The sequence below is a fragment of the Scyliorhinus torazame genome, chromosome 4 (assembly GCF_047496885.1).
Source record: "Scyliorhinus torazame isolate Kashiwa2021f chromosome 4, sScyTor2.1, whole genome shotgun sequence".
In the NCBI taxonomy this organism is placed as follows: Eukaryota; Metazoa; Chordata; class Chondrichthyes; order Carcharhiniformes; family Scyliorhinidae; genus Scyliorhinus; species Scyliorhinus torazame.
This window is the reverse complement of record NC_092710.1, coordinates 209,850,257-209,866,946: the sequence shown is the minus strand read 5'-3', so window position 1 is coordinate 209,866,946 and position 16,690 is coordinate 209,850,257. Positions and strand designations below refer to the sequence as shown.

The 16,690-nt window shown below is 49.0% G+C and overlaps 1 protein-coding gene and 1 pseudogene across 6 annotated transcripts in view; one reads left to right on the top strand and one right to left on the bottom strand.

Moving 5' to 3' along the window:
* The window catches only part of lama2 (laminin, alpha 2), a 747,099-nt gene that overhangs the window by 177,146 nt on the left and 553,263 nt on the right, over positions 1 to 16,690 (top strand). The gene's annotated exons all lie outside the window — the stretch shown is intronic.
* On the bottom strand, positions 6,770 to 15,999 carry LOC140411185 (proteasome subunit beta type-4-like; annotated as a pseudogene).

Genomic DNA, 16,690 nt, shown 5'->3' with positions numbered 1-16,690 from the left:
CACTGTTGCTTCACAGCGCCAGGGTCCCAGGTTTGATTCTTTGCGGAGTCTGCACGTTCTCCCCGTGTCCAGGGTCCCAGGTTTGATTCTTTGCGGAGTCTGCACGTTCTCCCCATGTCTGCGAGGTTTCCTCCGGGTGCTCCAGTTTCCTCCCACAAGTCTCGAAAGTTGTGCTGTTAGGTAATTTGGACATTCTGAATTCTCCCTGTGTGTACCCGAATAGGCGCCGGAATGTGGCGACTAGGGGCTTTTCACAGTAACTTCATTGCAGTGTAAATATAAGCCTACTTGTGGCAATAAAGATTATTATACATTCTGACCTCCTTCATTAATCTCTGATAATACTCATAACAACACCCCCAACTTTCACTCCCCCAGTCACCATACATTTTAATTAGTTACATTTTCCTACTCCTCTGGAGTAGTTAGGCTGGTCCTGCTTGATCGTTCCGTTAATCTCATCTTTCTGCTCCTATGTTGACCTGCTGCTCTGGTTCCCATTAACCATTATACTTTTTGTAGTTTCACCCTCCCCCCCCCCCCCCCAATTGGCTAATTTAAAGTCCTTGTGACCACCTGTTGTACCATCAATTCACTGCAAGACGATGAGAACGAGTGAACAGAGGCTTTATTAACCGAGAACTTGCCTGCCTGTGAGTTCAGTAACAATGAGTGCTGCCCACAGGTGACCAGGTCTATATACAGTCCTGGGGGGGGCGGAGCCCACCGGGGCTCCTGTACAATACATGGTAGTAGATCGTATTACTATTTCCTGGTCATAGGCCACAGTACTATACAGCCAGTGTATTACCATTTCCTGGCCATAGGCCACAGTTCTAAACAGACAGTTTATACTCTGGTGAATACATTCACTACACCACACTACTTATCCTTTCCGCTGGAACACTGGTCCCAGATCAGCTGGGTTGAATATTGTATCACATTCAGTATTACGTGGGTTATTGGGAAAGTGGGTGTAAGTGGAAATGTGGAGGAGCAGGTACAAGGAATGGCGTGGGGGTGGGGGGGGGGGCGCTGTTGGGGGAAGGCAGCTGCCTTGAGTGGGAGCCACCATGCTTACGGATAGACTAGTTAACAGGAATGAAGTGCGGGATAGATCTGTTGTGGGGGGAGGAGAGGGGGGCTAGTTTTCTTTCTCTCTTCCTCTGTTAGGGATGGCAGCGGAGGCGTGGGGGAGTTGCTGACTTGGACTGAGTTGGTGTGGCGCAGTTGTTTAAAGGGGTGATGGCGGCGGACATCTTAGGGAGACCCTGGGGGGCATGGGGCATGGACCTGGGGGAGCTGGTTAAAGTCATGATATGGCAGGAGGGGAGGGAGGCCGGGATCCCCTGACGCGGCTGATTTCATGGAATGTTTGGGGATTAAATGGGCCAGTAAATAGGTCACCCGTGTTCGCGCATTTGAGGAGTTTGAAGGTGGACGTTGTGTTTTTGCAAGAGAATTATTTGAAGGTGGTGGATCATGTCATGATATCCATATTAACATATCATGGTGCAATCACACACACACACTGATGGACCAACCAACACACACACAACATCACAGCCAATCACCAGTGAGAGCACACACACTATAAAACAGGGAACACCACAGTTCCCGCTCATTCTACCAGGAGATAGCTCAGAGCACAGAGCTCACAGCGTGCCACTCAGACATACACCATGTGCTGAGTGCCTCACTAAGATAGTGCTAGGGCTGGGTCCACAGGTTAGCTGGTGAAGTACGAACCACAGCCAGAAGTTAATAGTTATTATTGTACAGAATAATAAAACAGAGTTGTACTATCCACAACCGTGTTGGTTCGTTTGTGTATTGGAACACCCAACACGACAGATCAGACTAGGCTTAGGAAGAGATGGATGGGAAAAGTGTTTCATTCTGGCTGGATATGAAGACGAGGGGGGTGGCAGTGGGTTTTGCGGTAGGGAGCATAGTGGCGGACCGTAGGGGTAGATTTGTGATGGTGAGCGGGACTGCAGGGGGCGCTTGTGGTGCTGGTGAACATTTATACCCCAAATTGAGACGATGTGGAGTTTCTGAGGCGAGTCCTGGCAAAGATCTTGGGCCTGGATACGCAGCGGCTGATCATGAGGGGGAATTTAATATGTTGCTGGATCCTAGGCTGGTCCAGTCATTCCCCAGGTCTATGAGGTCTTCGGCAATGCTAAGGAGTTGTTGGGGTTTATGGAGTGAATGGGGGTGGTGGACCATTAGTGGTTTGAGAGGCCGAGGGCAAAGGAATTTTCGTTCCTTTTGTATGTCCACAGGGGTACGCCCGGATTGACTTTTTTGTCCTAGACAAGGCACTGCTGGCCGGGGTGGTTGGGACCGAGTATTCGGGGATGATGGTGTCCGACCACGCGCCACACTGGGTGGACCTGCGGGTGGCGGGGGCGAGCTCCCGGAGGCTGCAGTGGAGTTTGGATGTGGAGTTATTGGCCAAAAAGGAGGTCTGTGGGAAGATAGGAGTGGCTATTCAGGACTACGTGGAGCATATTAAGATGGGAGAGCTCTCTGCAGCTACATTGTGGGAAGTGTTGAAGACATTGGTTAGAGGGGAGTTTATTTCAATTAGGGCGTATAAGGTGAGGGAGGAGCGGGCAGAGAGGCAGCAACTGGTGGAGGCCATTCTGCCGGTGGACCGCAGCTACTCTGTGGCACCAGAAGAAGCGCTGCTGAAGGAGAGGCAGAAGCTCCAAATGGAATTTGGGCTAGTAGGAGGTGGTGGGACAACTGCGCAAGGCCAGAGGGGCAGTGTACGAGGCTCGTGCATCAGCTGAGGAGGCAGGCGGCAGCGAGGGAGATTGGACGGATGAGATACAGGGGCGGGGGTGCAAGCTGGTAACGAAGCCAGAGATAAATGGGTGTTTGAGGCTTTCTATTGGAAATTGGACAGCTCGGAGCCCCCGGCTGCGGTTGAGGGCATGAGATGGTTTCTGGTTGGGCTGGAGTTCCTGAGGGTGGATGAGGTGCGGGTAGATGAGGCGAGGGTATAGGTGTTGGGGGAGGTGATGGATTGTGTGGGGTGATGCAGTCGGGGATACCTTGGCCCGGATGGATACCCAGTGGTTTTCATAGATTATCATAGAATTTACAGAGCAGAAGGAGGCCATTCAGCCCATCGAGTCTGCACCGGCTCTTGGAAAGAGCACCCTACCCAAGGTCAACACCTCCACCCTATCCCCATAACCCAGTAACCCCACCTAATCCCCATAACCCAGTAACCCCACCCAACACTAAGGGCAATGTTTGGACACTATGGGCAATTTAGCATGGCCGATCCACCTAACCCGCACATCTTTGGACTGTGGGAGGAAACTGGAGCATTCGGAGGAAACCCACGCTCACACGGGGAGAATGTGCAGACTCCGCACAGACAGTGACCCAAGCCGGGAATCGAACCTGGGACCCTGGAGCTGTGAAGCAATTGTGCTATCCACAATGCTACCGTGCTGCCCTCATTTTTATAAAAGGTTTGGGTCGGAGCTGGGGCCCCTGCTAGTGGAGATGTACAATAAGTTAGTGGGAGAAGTGAGCTGCCTCAGGCGTCTATCGCGCTCGTTTTAAAGAACAATAAGGACCCGGAGCAGTGGGTCGTAACGCCCGATATTGTTGTTAAATGTGGAATTGAAGCTACTGGCGAAGCTGCTGGTGGTGCGGATACAGAATTGTGTGCAGGGGTGATAGGGGAGGACCAGATGGGGTTCGTGAAAGGCAGAAGCTATCGGGCAATGTTCGGAGGCTATTGAATGTGATGATGATGCCCTCGACAGGCTGGGATGTGGTTGTGTCTATGAACGTGGAGAAGGTGTTTGACCGTGTGGAGTGGCCATACTTATTCGAGGTACAGGGGCGGTTCAGGTTTGGGCAGAGTTTGTTGATTGGGTGAGATTGTTGTATAGGGCTCCTAAGGCGAGTGTGCAGACCAATAATGTCAATTTGGAGTATTTTGGGTTGCATCGGGGGACGAGACAGGGGTGCCCGCTATCCCCTTTACTCTTTGCCCCAGCAATCAAACTGTTAGCAACGACACTTACGGCTTGGAGGTTTGTGTCTCTTTATTGGTTGATGACATCTTGTTATATATTGTGAACCCGGTTAAAAGTTTCAACATGATTATGGGGATCTTGAGGGAGTTCAGTCTTTTTTTGAGAAATAAGCTCAATATGGGGAAAAGTGAGATCAACACCCGGGGACAGTGGGGGAGTTTAAGGAGGTTGCCATTTCAGTTGGTAGGGGCTTTTGTTATCTTGGAATACACGTGGCACAAAGCTGGGCCCAGTTGCACAAGTTAAATCTGGAAAAGCTGGTGGAGGGAATGAAGGAGGACTTTAGGAGGTGGGGTGTATTGCCTTTGCCGTTGGCTGGAAGGGTTCAGACGGTAAAGACGACAAAGTGTCGTTTGTGTTTCAGAATCTCCCGATTTTCATGCCCAAGTCTTTTTTTAGTGGGGTGAATAAGATGATACTGGCGTTCGTGTGGGCGGGTAACGTTCCCCGGACCAGGAGGGTGTTTTTGGTAAGAGATAGCGGGGGGGGGGGGGGGGGGTGCTGGCTGCCAAATCTGTGGAATTATTATTGGATGTCGAACATAGCTAAGGTACGGACGTGGGCGGTGGAGGAATGGTCAGTGTGGGGACGGATGGAGGAGGCTTTGTGTACAGGGACCAGTCTGAGGGTGCTATTGTTGGCACCCCTTCCATTCTACCCGGCCACGGTACTCCACATGCCCTGTGGTGGTATCAATATTGAGGATGTGGAATCAATGTCGGCCGCACTGTAGGATGTAGGGCATGCCCCTGTGGCAACCACAGGTTCGTTCCGGCGGGGCTGGATGCGAGGGGGAGGGGACGGTTGGGGATAGAGTATTTTCGGGACCGGTTTGTGGGGGGTACATTCACGGAATTGGAGGAGCTTGAGGAGGTGTACTTGCTGCCGAATGGGAATGGGTTCTGGCACCTGGAAGTAAGGGACTTCTTGAGGAAGGAGGTGGGTTCATTCCCGCAGCTGCTACCTCCAGCGCTATAGGACAAGCTGCTCTCCGAGGATGAGATAGGCGAGTGAAGGTGTCAGATATATAAGGGGAGCTGATGAAGAGCGAGGACGCCCCACTGGAGGAGGTCCGGTGCAAGTGGGAGGAGGCGTTGGGAGGGGCGATGCAATCTGAGGTGTGGAATAAGGCTCTGCGGAGGATCAACTCGTTGTGTACAAGACTGAATCTCATACAGTTTAAGGTGGTGCTTAGGGCTCATGTGACGGGGTTAGGATGAGCCGTTTTTTTCCAGGGGTGTGCAGGGAGTACGATGAACCATGTCCATATGTTTTGGGAATGTCTGAGGTTGGAGGGGTTCTGTAAAGAGTTTGCAAACGTAATGTCAAAGATTTTGGGAGTGGCGGTGGCATTGAGCCCTTGGATGGTGATATTTGGGGTGTCGGAGGATCCAGGAGTGCAGGTGGGAGAAAGACTGATGTGGTAGCCTTTGCCTCCCTGATAGCCCGGAGGCAGATCTTGCTGTGCTGGCGGGACTCAGCGGCTGAAAGTGGGGTAATGCGTGAGAGACTTGGCAGAGTTCTTCCACCTCAAAAAAATCAAGTTCGTCATAAGACGGGCGGAGGAGGGGTCCTCCACAAGGCAGAGGCGATTAATTGACTTCTTTAAGGGACAGTAGCACGTTTTTGTTTCGTTTGGATTTTGGGAGGGGTCCTGGGTGTAAAAAGAGGAGGTGGAAGGGGCTGTACGGGGGAATAGTGTTAATCGTTTTGGTTTACTGTTGCTGTTGTTCGCTCGTTTCTGATCTGTATATATTTGAAAATACCCCCAATAAAATATTTCTTAAAAAATGAGGGTTCCCAAAGACTGGCGACCCAGGACTTTGAACAAACAATAGTTTATTCACTAGCTGAGCAGCTAATGCATGTTTGTATTCTGCCCGTGCCCTGAGGAGAATTCTGCTTTTCTATCACAGAACCTCTTGAGTCAGTGTTTTTCAAACTTTGTTTCCGGGGACCCATTTTTCCAACCTGCCAACCTTCGGGACCCACGCCGGCCGAATTTGAGAGGTGAGCCTGCTTCGTCCTCATGGTCTCACTCCAATCAGGTTCACAGGAGGAGTGCGTGGATTTCGTACCTCAGTTCATAAACTCTGAGTAGCTCCCCTATTGACTGATTATTACAGTAACACTTCAAACGGATGAAGTCCACCGTCATTGGGACTGACTGGTCACTATTTCGATTCAGTGCTTTAATGTAGTCTAAAAGGACAGCACACAATACACAGAGGGCGACGATGTAATGATTTCCCATGGCTTTCATTATATCCCTTACCAAATGTTCAGTTCTGTCCATGATTAGACCATAAGGAATATATACTCTCTCCAGATCATTACAGTAATGTTTAGGGATGCAAAACAGATCAAAGTCATAGCCTTGTTCATCATCAGTGATCACCACGCAGTCAGCGGCCACGATTGCACTTTGACCCCGGGATCAGGTCCCAACACTCCTGGGCCACATGCGCACTGATGAGCGGACACGTATGCACAGTGCACCCGCATTTCGTTAGCTGGTCGTGGCTGCCATTTTTTTTTTTTTTTAAACATTATTTTATTTTCCCCAGCGATTATAGACATACCCATCACAGGAAACACAATGAAACATCAGCAGGATACATTGGCAGACTAGCGATCGCAGAGAGAACGTTTCTGCTCCTGTCCATTGATCAGCCGTTCTGTAAATACACACTCTTCTTCTATTCAAACCCACTGATCAGATGCACTATTTCCCAGTTGGTTTCTGTAGACGTAGGTCCGGTAATCGCCACACCAACCGCTGTCACAGTCGCTATCTGATACCTGTTGTAGGAGCGTGTGTCCCGGTAATACAGGACCTTCAGGCAGCGCTCGATCAGCTGGCGTGCCTCATCTTTCGAAATCTGTGCCTGCCTTTCGGCAACTTCTCTCTGGGGCTGCGCCAGGTAGGCCCCGAAGCCCGTTGCCACCTTCGCAGACTCGTAGGCGACTCCCAGCTTGTCCATGTAACCTAGGAAACTCTTGCCATTGTTCATTCCACCAATGATGACGGTGTTCCACAGAGGGTTCATCTTACTCCTCCAATTGTACTTGACTCTGGTCAGCCAGGAATGGATAGCTTTCGGACTGTAGCTGTGCCCATCCCCCAGTAGTTCATCAATCATCATCTGCTCGATGGCCTGGTTCAGGTACTGGTATCTGCATAGTCACCCGATGCTCCTAGTATCGTGCTATTGTTCACCTTCATCAGCCTGGAGATGTTGCGGAATCGCGCCATCGATCCGTAAGAGCTCAGCATATCGGCGGCAAGAATGACCCCGCCGTCGAACTGGGGGCACCTTGTGGAAGAGTCCAGGACCCGGCCCCTCAGCCTTCATCCCGCTGCTGGCTCCCAACTCCACTCGCACTGCCGCCGCCATTTTGAGAGATCCACGGACTGTACCACCCGCTCGCCGCCCCGCCCACTAACTCTAAGAGAGCCCGGGGGTGGGGTTCACTCCATACCGCTTCACTCAAACCCCCCTCCCACTCCTCCCCAGCGCCGCAGGAGAGAGGCTCCCTCGTCCTCAAATCATCCCCTCTTCCATTTCCACTCCCTCACCGCCCTCCCGCTGCCTCTTCCCCAACTCCATCTCTTGGCTGCCATTTTCAAAGCTGCTCGCAGCTGGCATTGGTAAAAGCTGGCTGCTGCGGCTGTTGCATGTGAATTCCCGCGATCGGGAACACCACGATGGCTGGCTCCGCGACCCTCCCGACACCCGCCCACGACCCACCCGCGGGTCGTGACCCCCACTTTTAAAATGCCTGTCTTAAGTAGTCGCGTCATTAAGCCATCGAGTGACCACTCTTGTCTATAGTGTGGACAGGCTGAATGTACCAGAGAGTCTTTCCCTATCAGCCAGTGCTCATATGTTTGTAACATGGACACATATATCTCACATTTTTGCAAAGTAGCAACAGAACTTGGAAGACACTAACTCAATTGACAGTAAATCTGCTGCTGAACAGAGCTCCCGATGTTTTTGATAACTTCCCTGATGGCATTGTGAATAACTGTACTGCCCTGTGGCTTGGAGAGTAATAGAGAACAGGAAAATCCCAGATTCGATCTGTCATTTCTGCTGAATTTTCTAACTCAGTCGGAACAGCACCTGGAGTTGGCTGCAAGGCCCTTGGGCTGTGGAAGAAGCTCAGTTAGGTTTCCGATACTCATGTAATTTCCGGATTGGATAGCCATATGAGAACATTTATGCTGACTGGTGATGTTCCATGAGACGGTCATCTACTGACACCCAGCAGTCACAGTGCGCCAATGAAGAACGGTAACTTGGGTGAGATCAGAGAGTTGCCAGCGCCACTCAGTGTATCCAAGAGAGTCTGCATCCTCAGGAGGGGAGTGGAGAAAGGAAGGGGAAAAAAACATGTGTTGTGGTGAGGGGGGATAGTTTGCAGCTTCAAAAAAATAATGGACCCATTGGAAACCATTCCAGAATACCTCTTGAACAAAGTTTCAAAGTTACAAATGTTTTAAACTCACGAGCTGCTCAAGGTCTCTCAGTATTTTCTCCAGGGGCTTCAACCTCTGAATAGAGCTTTCTTCAGATCTCCTATAGTGCAACAAGCAATATTTGGGAAGTTATTTGTTCCTGTTTTTTTTTCCATTACAGCTGTAAGGGTCTATACTGACGTATGTAATGCCTGTCTCTGGAAGAGGTGCATGGAATATAGCAGCAGTTGGCAAAACTGTTATTTAATACCGCGTCGCAGATTTGATTTGTTTCCCTCCTAATTATTTTTCAGCATGGAAAATATACCACTCAGGATGTTATACGTGAAATTAGCCTCCTCTGGTCATGATTCCAAACACACTGATGAATTTAGTGGATGAATTTATTCACAAGGGTCTAATCAGGCAGGCTTGGCCTGCCAAAGCTCATTGAGCAAGGTCTATTCGGTAGAGGTTTTGCATTCATGGGCAGTTGCTAAGGCAGATTACAGCTCCCTTTGATGTGGGAACATGATTGAATATAAAGTCCAAATGCAGGCTGGAGGGTGTGTGCAGTCATATATTTTTTTTAAATTTACTTTACTTCCCATAAATAAATAGCAACATTTAAGCGCATGTTGAAATTTCCCCTTGATTATTGTCCAGAGTTATAGTTCATCCCATTGACTAATTCCGTTACACACATCAATCTGTAAATGTGATGCTGTTCTCATAAATCTGTGTTTTATGGCCGCATTAGTACCACATTAGCAACGTGCCTTGTGGAATTGAATTAATAAACATGGCTTCTATATCTATCAAGTCTGGTGGGAACCCGCAATGTATAATGTTTAAAAAAAATTATTTCATGTGTGAAGCCAAGATATTTCTGCCAGCTTCATTTTGAATGAACCTACAATTCTAATCTTTCTGGGGGTTCCCCAAGTGGGGAGTGATGCTGGACCTTAGGGTAGAATGTTTTAGCTTTACATCCCATGCACAAGGGGATCAGCAAGAGCGTAATCTCAGCTCTAATAACTGAATCATTATTTTGACAATAGTATGCAGTAGGAGGAATATCCTCATAATTGGGATAGAATTCCTACAGTGCAGAAGGAGGCCATTCGCCCTGTCAGGTCTGCACCGATCCTGTGGAAGAGCACCCGACCTAAGCCTATTCCTTCCACCCTATCCCTGTAACCCCTTAACCCCACCTAACCTGCACATCTTTGGACACTAAGGACCAATTTGGCACGGCCAATCCAACTAACCTGCACATCTTTGGACTGTGGGAGGAAACCAGAGCACAAAGAGAAAGAGCAAACTCCACACAGGCGGTCACCCAAGGCTGAAATCGAACCCGGGTCCCTGGCACAGTGAGGCAGCAGTGATAACCACTGTGCAACCCTAGTATAAAAAAAACCCTCAAACAGGTGATCAGTTTGTGCATGAAATCCCAGCAATATGGCAGTTAAATATACTTACCAAGGGTCTGATTTTGCAGCACCTGGAGGTGCGGGAGGCATAAAATAGGATACTATGGTATAGCACCTGGTGTCAGTCGCCTACCTGCCACTGCCCCTGCCTGCTGGTATTTTACCCTCAGCAGAGTTGGATGGACTGCATGCATGTAGGCCAATTGAGGCTCTTAAATGACAAATTGATGTCCAATTAAGGGCCTCCTCATGCTGCAGCTGGGATTCTTCCTGGGGCAGGGTCAGGGGGTCCTGTTTGAGTTCTCTGTGCCCATTAAAGGTTTTCCCCAAACCTTTATACTGGGGGTTGGGGGTCATATCCATCCCCCATGTAACATTCGGGGCCCAAACGTTTCTCCTTTGGGAGTAATCGGTAATCTGGGCACTAACTGAATTCTAAAGTGTGCTAAAAGCAAATTACTGCAGATATTGGAAATCTGAAATAAAAACAGAAAACGCTGGAAAATCTCACCAGGTCTGATAGCATCTGTGGAGAGAGAAACAGAGTTATTGAACGGGATTTACCGACCAACCTGCCAGGTGCTTTTCGGCAGGGGAGGCGGCCCGCCAGCGGGATTTCCTGGTGAAATTAGAAATAATAAATTCTTTACCCGTCAGTCTGGCCTCAATAAAACTCGAGATGGATTTGTAGGCATAGCATTAGTTATTTTTATTTGACTTGCAAGTCTGACTCGTTTCACACAAACCCAGAACGCAAGCTGCCTCCTGGGTCTCCAGAATCGAGTGATTCTGTAGAACAAAGAAATCTCTACCAACACATTCAAATGGCATCAAGTTTCACATACACGATTCCCATAGGTCATCCTATACACCTCCTGACCTGGCCATGCATCCTAATTGGCTCACTTCTCATCCCTTCCCCTGGCCTCTTATTACCCAGCATCCTTTTCTCCTCATACTCTAAACACCCCATCCCCCCCTCCTTTGCCATGCTCTCTGAAATCCTTTGTCTGTGAACTAACATGAATTAGACCGGCCTATATCTACATTACAGTAACTAATATCATTAAAGTAACTATTTTATATCACATTCGTCAAATGCACCCCTCGTCGCTGGGAAACCCGTGCGCCGGTGTGGGACCGGAATATCCCACCGGTGTGACCAGCCGGTAAATCCCACCCGATGTTTCAAGTATGTTCAACTCTGAAGAAGAGTCGTACAGACTCGAAACGTTAACTCTGTTTCTCTCTACACACCTGCTGAGTTTCCCCAGCATTTCCAGTTTTCATTTCTAAAATGTGCTAGCTATGAGATGGGTTTTCCTTTTCCTTCAGTTTCTACATGGGCAGCACGGTAGCATAGTGGTTAGCTCAGTTGCTTCACAGTTCCAGGGTCCCAGGTTCGATTCCCAGCTTGGGCCACTGTCTGTGCGGAGTCTGCACATCCTCCCCGTGTGTGCGTGCGTTTCCCCCGGGTGCTCCGGTTTCCTCCCACAGCCCAAAGATGTGCAGGTTAGGTGGATTGGCCATGATAAATTGCCCTTAGTGTCCAAAAAGGTTAAGTGGAGGTTACTGGGTTACGGGGATAGGGTAGAGACGTGGGCTTGAGTAGGGTGCTCTTTGTAAGGGCCGGTGCAGACTCGATGGGCTGAATAACCTCCTTCCGCACTGTAAATTCTGTGAAATTCTATGAAAATACTCAAACTAATTTTCATATCACAGAAATTAAAATTTGCCACATGCTACTATTGAGGAGCATTTTAGAAAGTAGTGTTTTCTTTTCAAAGTAGTTCTGGCTATTTTTAAGAACAGTAACCTAATACACTGAAAATGGATTATTCATCAAAAATATATGTTGGGCTGGATTCTCCCTTTCAACGACGAAGTGTTGGCGCCAACGGAGCCGTGTGGACTTTTCCTACCAAAATATCTGCGTGAAACCCTCACTGATTGCGAGGCGAGTGAGGGGCTTGCAGCAGCGCCGGGTGAAACTCCTTGCTCCCACGCCAAAAATGGCCGGAGAATCTCTAGGTCCCTGGCCATGCATGCGCACAGCTGACGACCTACAGCAACCGCACTGTACAACATGACGCTGGGCATGCACGGACCCAACCCGCCATCAACAACCCCACAGCACACTCGCTGGCCATCCCCTGGCCACCCTCCACCAGTCCCCCCAGCCCTTGCAGAAGACCCCCCCAGCCAGCGGCACAGATCCCGGCCGAGTGTGGCGATGCTGGACACAGTACACAGCCATCAGGCCGGGTTCCCACATGGCTGAAACCACACGTGTCCCGTTGCATTGGGAACTCAGCCCATCGGGGCGGAGCATCGCGGACGGGCTGGCTAATGGCACGGCGCGCAGCGCACAACGCGATGATGCCATTTCCAAGGGGGCGGAGCATGGCTGACACTTGCGGCGGCCCCGATTTTGGCGTCGGAGTCGATTATCCACCCAGTCGGCGATTACGATATCGGCGTCGGGCAACGGAGAATCCCGCCCATTGTCTATTCCATTACTCATGAGTAACCTGATTTTTAAAAAAGGTATATGATATTTAAAAATATATAGTTTCCTTAATTACAGCAGCAGGTCTATTTGGAAAAAAAGTTTGACAGCTTTTAAAACATAGTCATTAGCGTGTCCTTGTGCTGACACCAGACAATCAAAATGAACGTACGGCCCAGGTACCTCTTCCGACTTAGATCCATTCCGATCTACATCCTCAAGGCCTTTTTCAAAGCACTGGACAAACTAATCATTGCGTTCGTATGGGGGGGGAAGAATGCTAGGATCCCAAAGAAGGTCCTACAAAAAACAAAATCCAGGGGCGGGCTAGCCCTCCCAAACCTACAATTCTACCACTGGGCGGCGACGGCCGAGCGAATAAGGCGAAGGATCAAGGAGCCAGAAGCTGAGTGGGTGGGTGTGGAAGAGGCCTCCTGCATGGGGACCTCCCTCCGAGCCCTCGCCACGGCAGCACTCCCATCCCCACCCAAAAAACACTCCAGCAGCCCAGTGGTGATAGCCACCCACCAATCCTGGAACCAACTACGGCAGCAATTTGGCCTGACCAAAATGTTGGACAAAGCTCCCATCTGCAACAACCATAGGCTCACACCAGCACTGATTGATGCCACCTTCAAAAGGTGGGGGCAGGACAGAGGGACACTGACAGTCAGGGACCTATACACGGACGGCAGGATCGCAACACTGGATGAACTGACAGAGAAATTCCAGCTAGCCAGGGGGAACGAGCTAAGGTATTGTGGTGAACGTATTGCTACTGCAATTCACCACTGTATTGTACTGTATTATGTTGATGCCCCTGTGGGCTCCGCCTGTGGCTCTGCCCTCTCAGGGGTGGTACATAAACCTGCAGCCTGTAGGCGGCACTCAGTACAGAGCAGACGCAAGCAGGCACAGATCTAGCTGATTAATACCACTGTTCACTTCTACTAATCGTCTCGTGTGAATTGATGGTCTCATCAGGTATCTACAACTCAAAAACTTCCTACGAAAGGAGACAAGGACGTACCCACAACCGCCACGACAGATATTACTGGAAGAGTCACTGGACGCAAGCATACTAGATAAAGGAAACTGTAGCGACGTGTATGACCGACTGGTAGAGAGAGCCGACACCATACTGGATGCAACAAGAAAGAAATGGGAGGAGGACCTGGGGATTGAAATAGGTTGGGGACCCTGGGGCGAAGCACTGCACAGGGTCAACTCCACCTCCATGTGCGCAAGGCTCAGCCTGGCGCAGCTAAAAGTGGTACATAGAGCCCACTTAACAAGAACCCGTATGAGTAGGTTATTCCCGGAGGTGGAGGATAGATGTGAACGGTGCCAAGGAGGTCCGGCCAACCACGCCCCAGACTTGCGGGGTTCTGGACAGCCTTCTTCGAGGCAATGTCCAAAGTGTTGGGGATGAGGGTGGAGCCATGCCCGAAAGTGGCGGTCTTCGGGATTTCAGACCAGCCAGATCTATTCCTGGGGAGGAGGGCGGATGCCCTTGCCTGTGCCTCCCTGATCGCCCGGCGTAGAATCCTGTTCGGCTGGCGGTCAGCAGCACCACCCAAAGCTACAGACTGGCTGCCCGACCTCTCGGAATCCCTCCAAATGGAGAAAATCAAATTCGCCATCCGAGGGTCAGACGACGGCTTCCACAGAACGTGGGAGCCATTCACCCAATTGTTCCGAGACCTGTTTGTGGCCAACGAACAAGCAGAAGAATAGCCAGGTAGCCAGGAATCAGGGGAAAGTAGCCAAAGCATGAGAGGGAGAGGGAGACCGGGAGGACAGCTAAACCTAAGAGGAAAGAAAGGTGAACCACAGGAAGGGGAGGGGGGGGGGGGAGAGGGAATGGACAGGGAACAAGAGAGGAGAACCAGGGAGGTGGGGGGAAGGCAGTGAAATGACAGCCGGAAGGAGGGCACTGGATACGATAACAAACTTGGCATCACCAGGAACAGAGAAAAAGGAGAATACAGGTGAAAGATGGTAGGAACGGCTGAAGCGGAGGTGAGCGCGAGACGACAACAGCAGCGAGATCCGTCCGGGAGAAGCAAGTGACAACACCAACACCAAACCCATTCGATTATTGCCCACTGTAATTGTTTCTCCGGCACCCAAATGTATATTTACCTCCCCAGTCTCCACCCCCTCCCTCCCCCCCACAAACAGTCGCCTACTTAAGTGTTGTAAATAATTTTGCCAGTTGTACAGAGTTGCTGCTGCTGAGCTGATGCACAATACCCTACCAGTTATTCTATTTTATTTTTTATTATTACTTTTTTGGTATGTTTGGGTGTGCCCTTCTCTTCTATATATGTGTATATATATATATATATATTTCTTATTCTGTGTACATAACGGTAAATATACTTTGTTCAAAAACCCAATAAAAACATTTATAAAAAAACATTTTTTACAAGCTTCTATGTAGTTCTGTACATGGGTGCAGTCAGTAGCAACTTGCAGTGGCGAATAATTTGATCCCAGGGCAGGACAGCTTTTTTTGGCAGGGCTGTCTTCTAGCACAACTAAAACTAGCACAGAAGATTGCAGAAACTTGATTTGCACTGAGCGTAATTGCCGCTTAAAATATTTATCACAATTTTGTTTTAATTAATTTGAAATATCTTCTCATTTGGAACCTGATTTTATTCTCACAATAATGCAAACATTATACACAGCTGGAGCATAATTTTAAAGCAGAAGCATGAGGTGTGGGATGATAAGCATAAAGAAAGTTTGTACATAGTGTTATGCATGACCTCCGACCACTAGGTGGCAGTGTAAAACCACTTCTTGACCCCGGAGTTGGGAGTAGGTCGTGCTGGAGGATGGACGTATTTTGCAGTAACTTTACAATAGTTGATTAGTGTTAGTAATTTATTACTTTATTCATCCTAGTTATCTTATCACGCAGTTGTTCCATAATAAATTAATTAAACTAGATGTTCTGTAGTTCATCATTCACTTCGGCCAGTCTACAGAACATGACAAGGTGTGCATCACGTAGGTAGCTTCGAAGCTGCTGGGCACTTTTGTTGTCATAATGAGTTTGTAGATGGCTGCTGTTTGTCATTCCCATTTACTCAGCATGGATCTCAATTACCATTGAAACTTCAGGAAACAAAGCAATTGGACAGACATCTTTTCTATTTAGATTTTCATTGTAACCTGAGCAAGGCTGGTTCATATGTAATAAAGGCCACTACAGCTTTTTAAATTTGTTGGTGTACTTTGTAGAGGAAATTATAATAGGTGTCACAATCCTGTCTTTTGTGATTTAGACATGCAAGGGTCAGAATATTGGGTCCCCACATGATCTTACCATGTTAAAACTATCACATGGCAGGACTTTCCAGCCCTTCTTGTCGGCAGATCTTCCAGTTCCACCAGAGGCCGGTTCTCCAGCAGTGGGGCGAGCCACACTAAATGCCACAGACCTCCGCAGGACCAAAGGATCTCGCTGGCAGCCAATGGTGAGCTGTCAATGTTTCCTGAAAACATGCCGAGGAGAATGGGGGTGGGGAGCTGCGGAAGATCCCGACACATGCTTTCTTATTCAGATGGACTTGTGACAAAACTGAATTCTTTGCTCTTGACTACTCTTGTTATATTTAACAAGATATTTAAACAGCTTTTTGACATTAAATAAATAATCCAATTTAAGAGCTGTGAATTTTATTATGCTCGTGTATGTAATCCCAGTCCCTGGGGAATGGTGGGATAGTGCTAATGTTGCTGGAGGAGTCAGCCAGAGGTCCAGGCCAACCCCCTGGAAACATGAGCTCAAATCCCTAAATTAATCAATCTGGAATTGAAAGCTAGCCTCTGTAATGGTGACCATGACAATTGCCATTGATTGTTGGTGGGAGCATTGATTGTGAGCTCATTGGCTAGACAGCTGATTTGTGATGCAGAACAAGGCATGGGTTCCATTCCCATACTTCTGAGATTATTCATGAAGGCTCACCTTCTTAACCTTGCCCCTCACCTGAGGTATGGTGATCCTCAGGTTAAACCACCACCAATAGCTCTCCCCCTCAAAGGGGAAACAAGCCGATGGTCATCTGGGACTATGGTGACATTAAATACCTTGATTGTTGTAAAAACCCAACTGGTTCACTGATGCCCCTTTGGAAAGGAAATCTACCATCCTTAACTGGTCTGGCCTACCCATGACTCTAGACCCACAGCA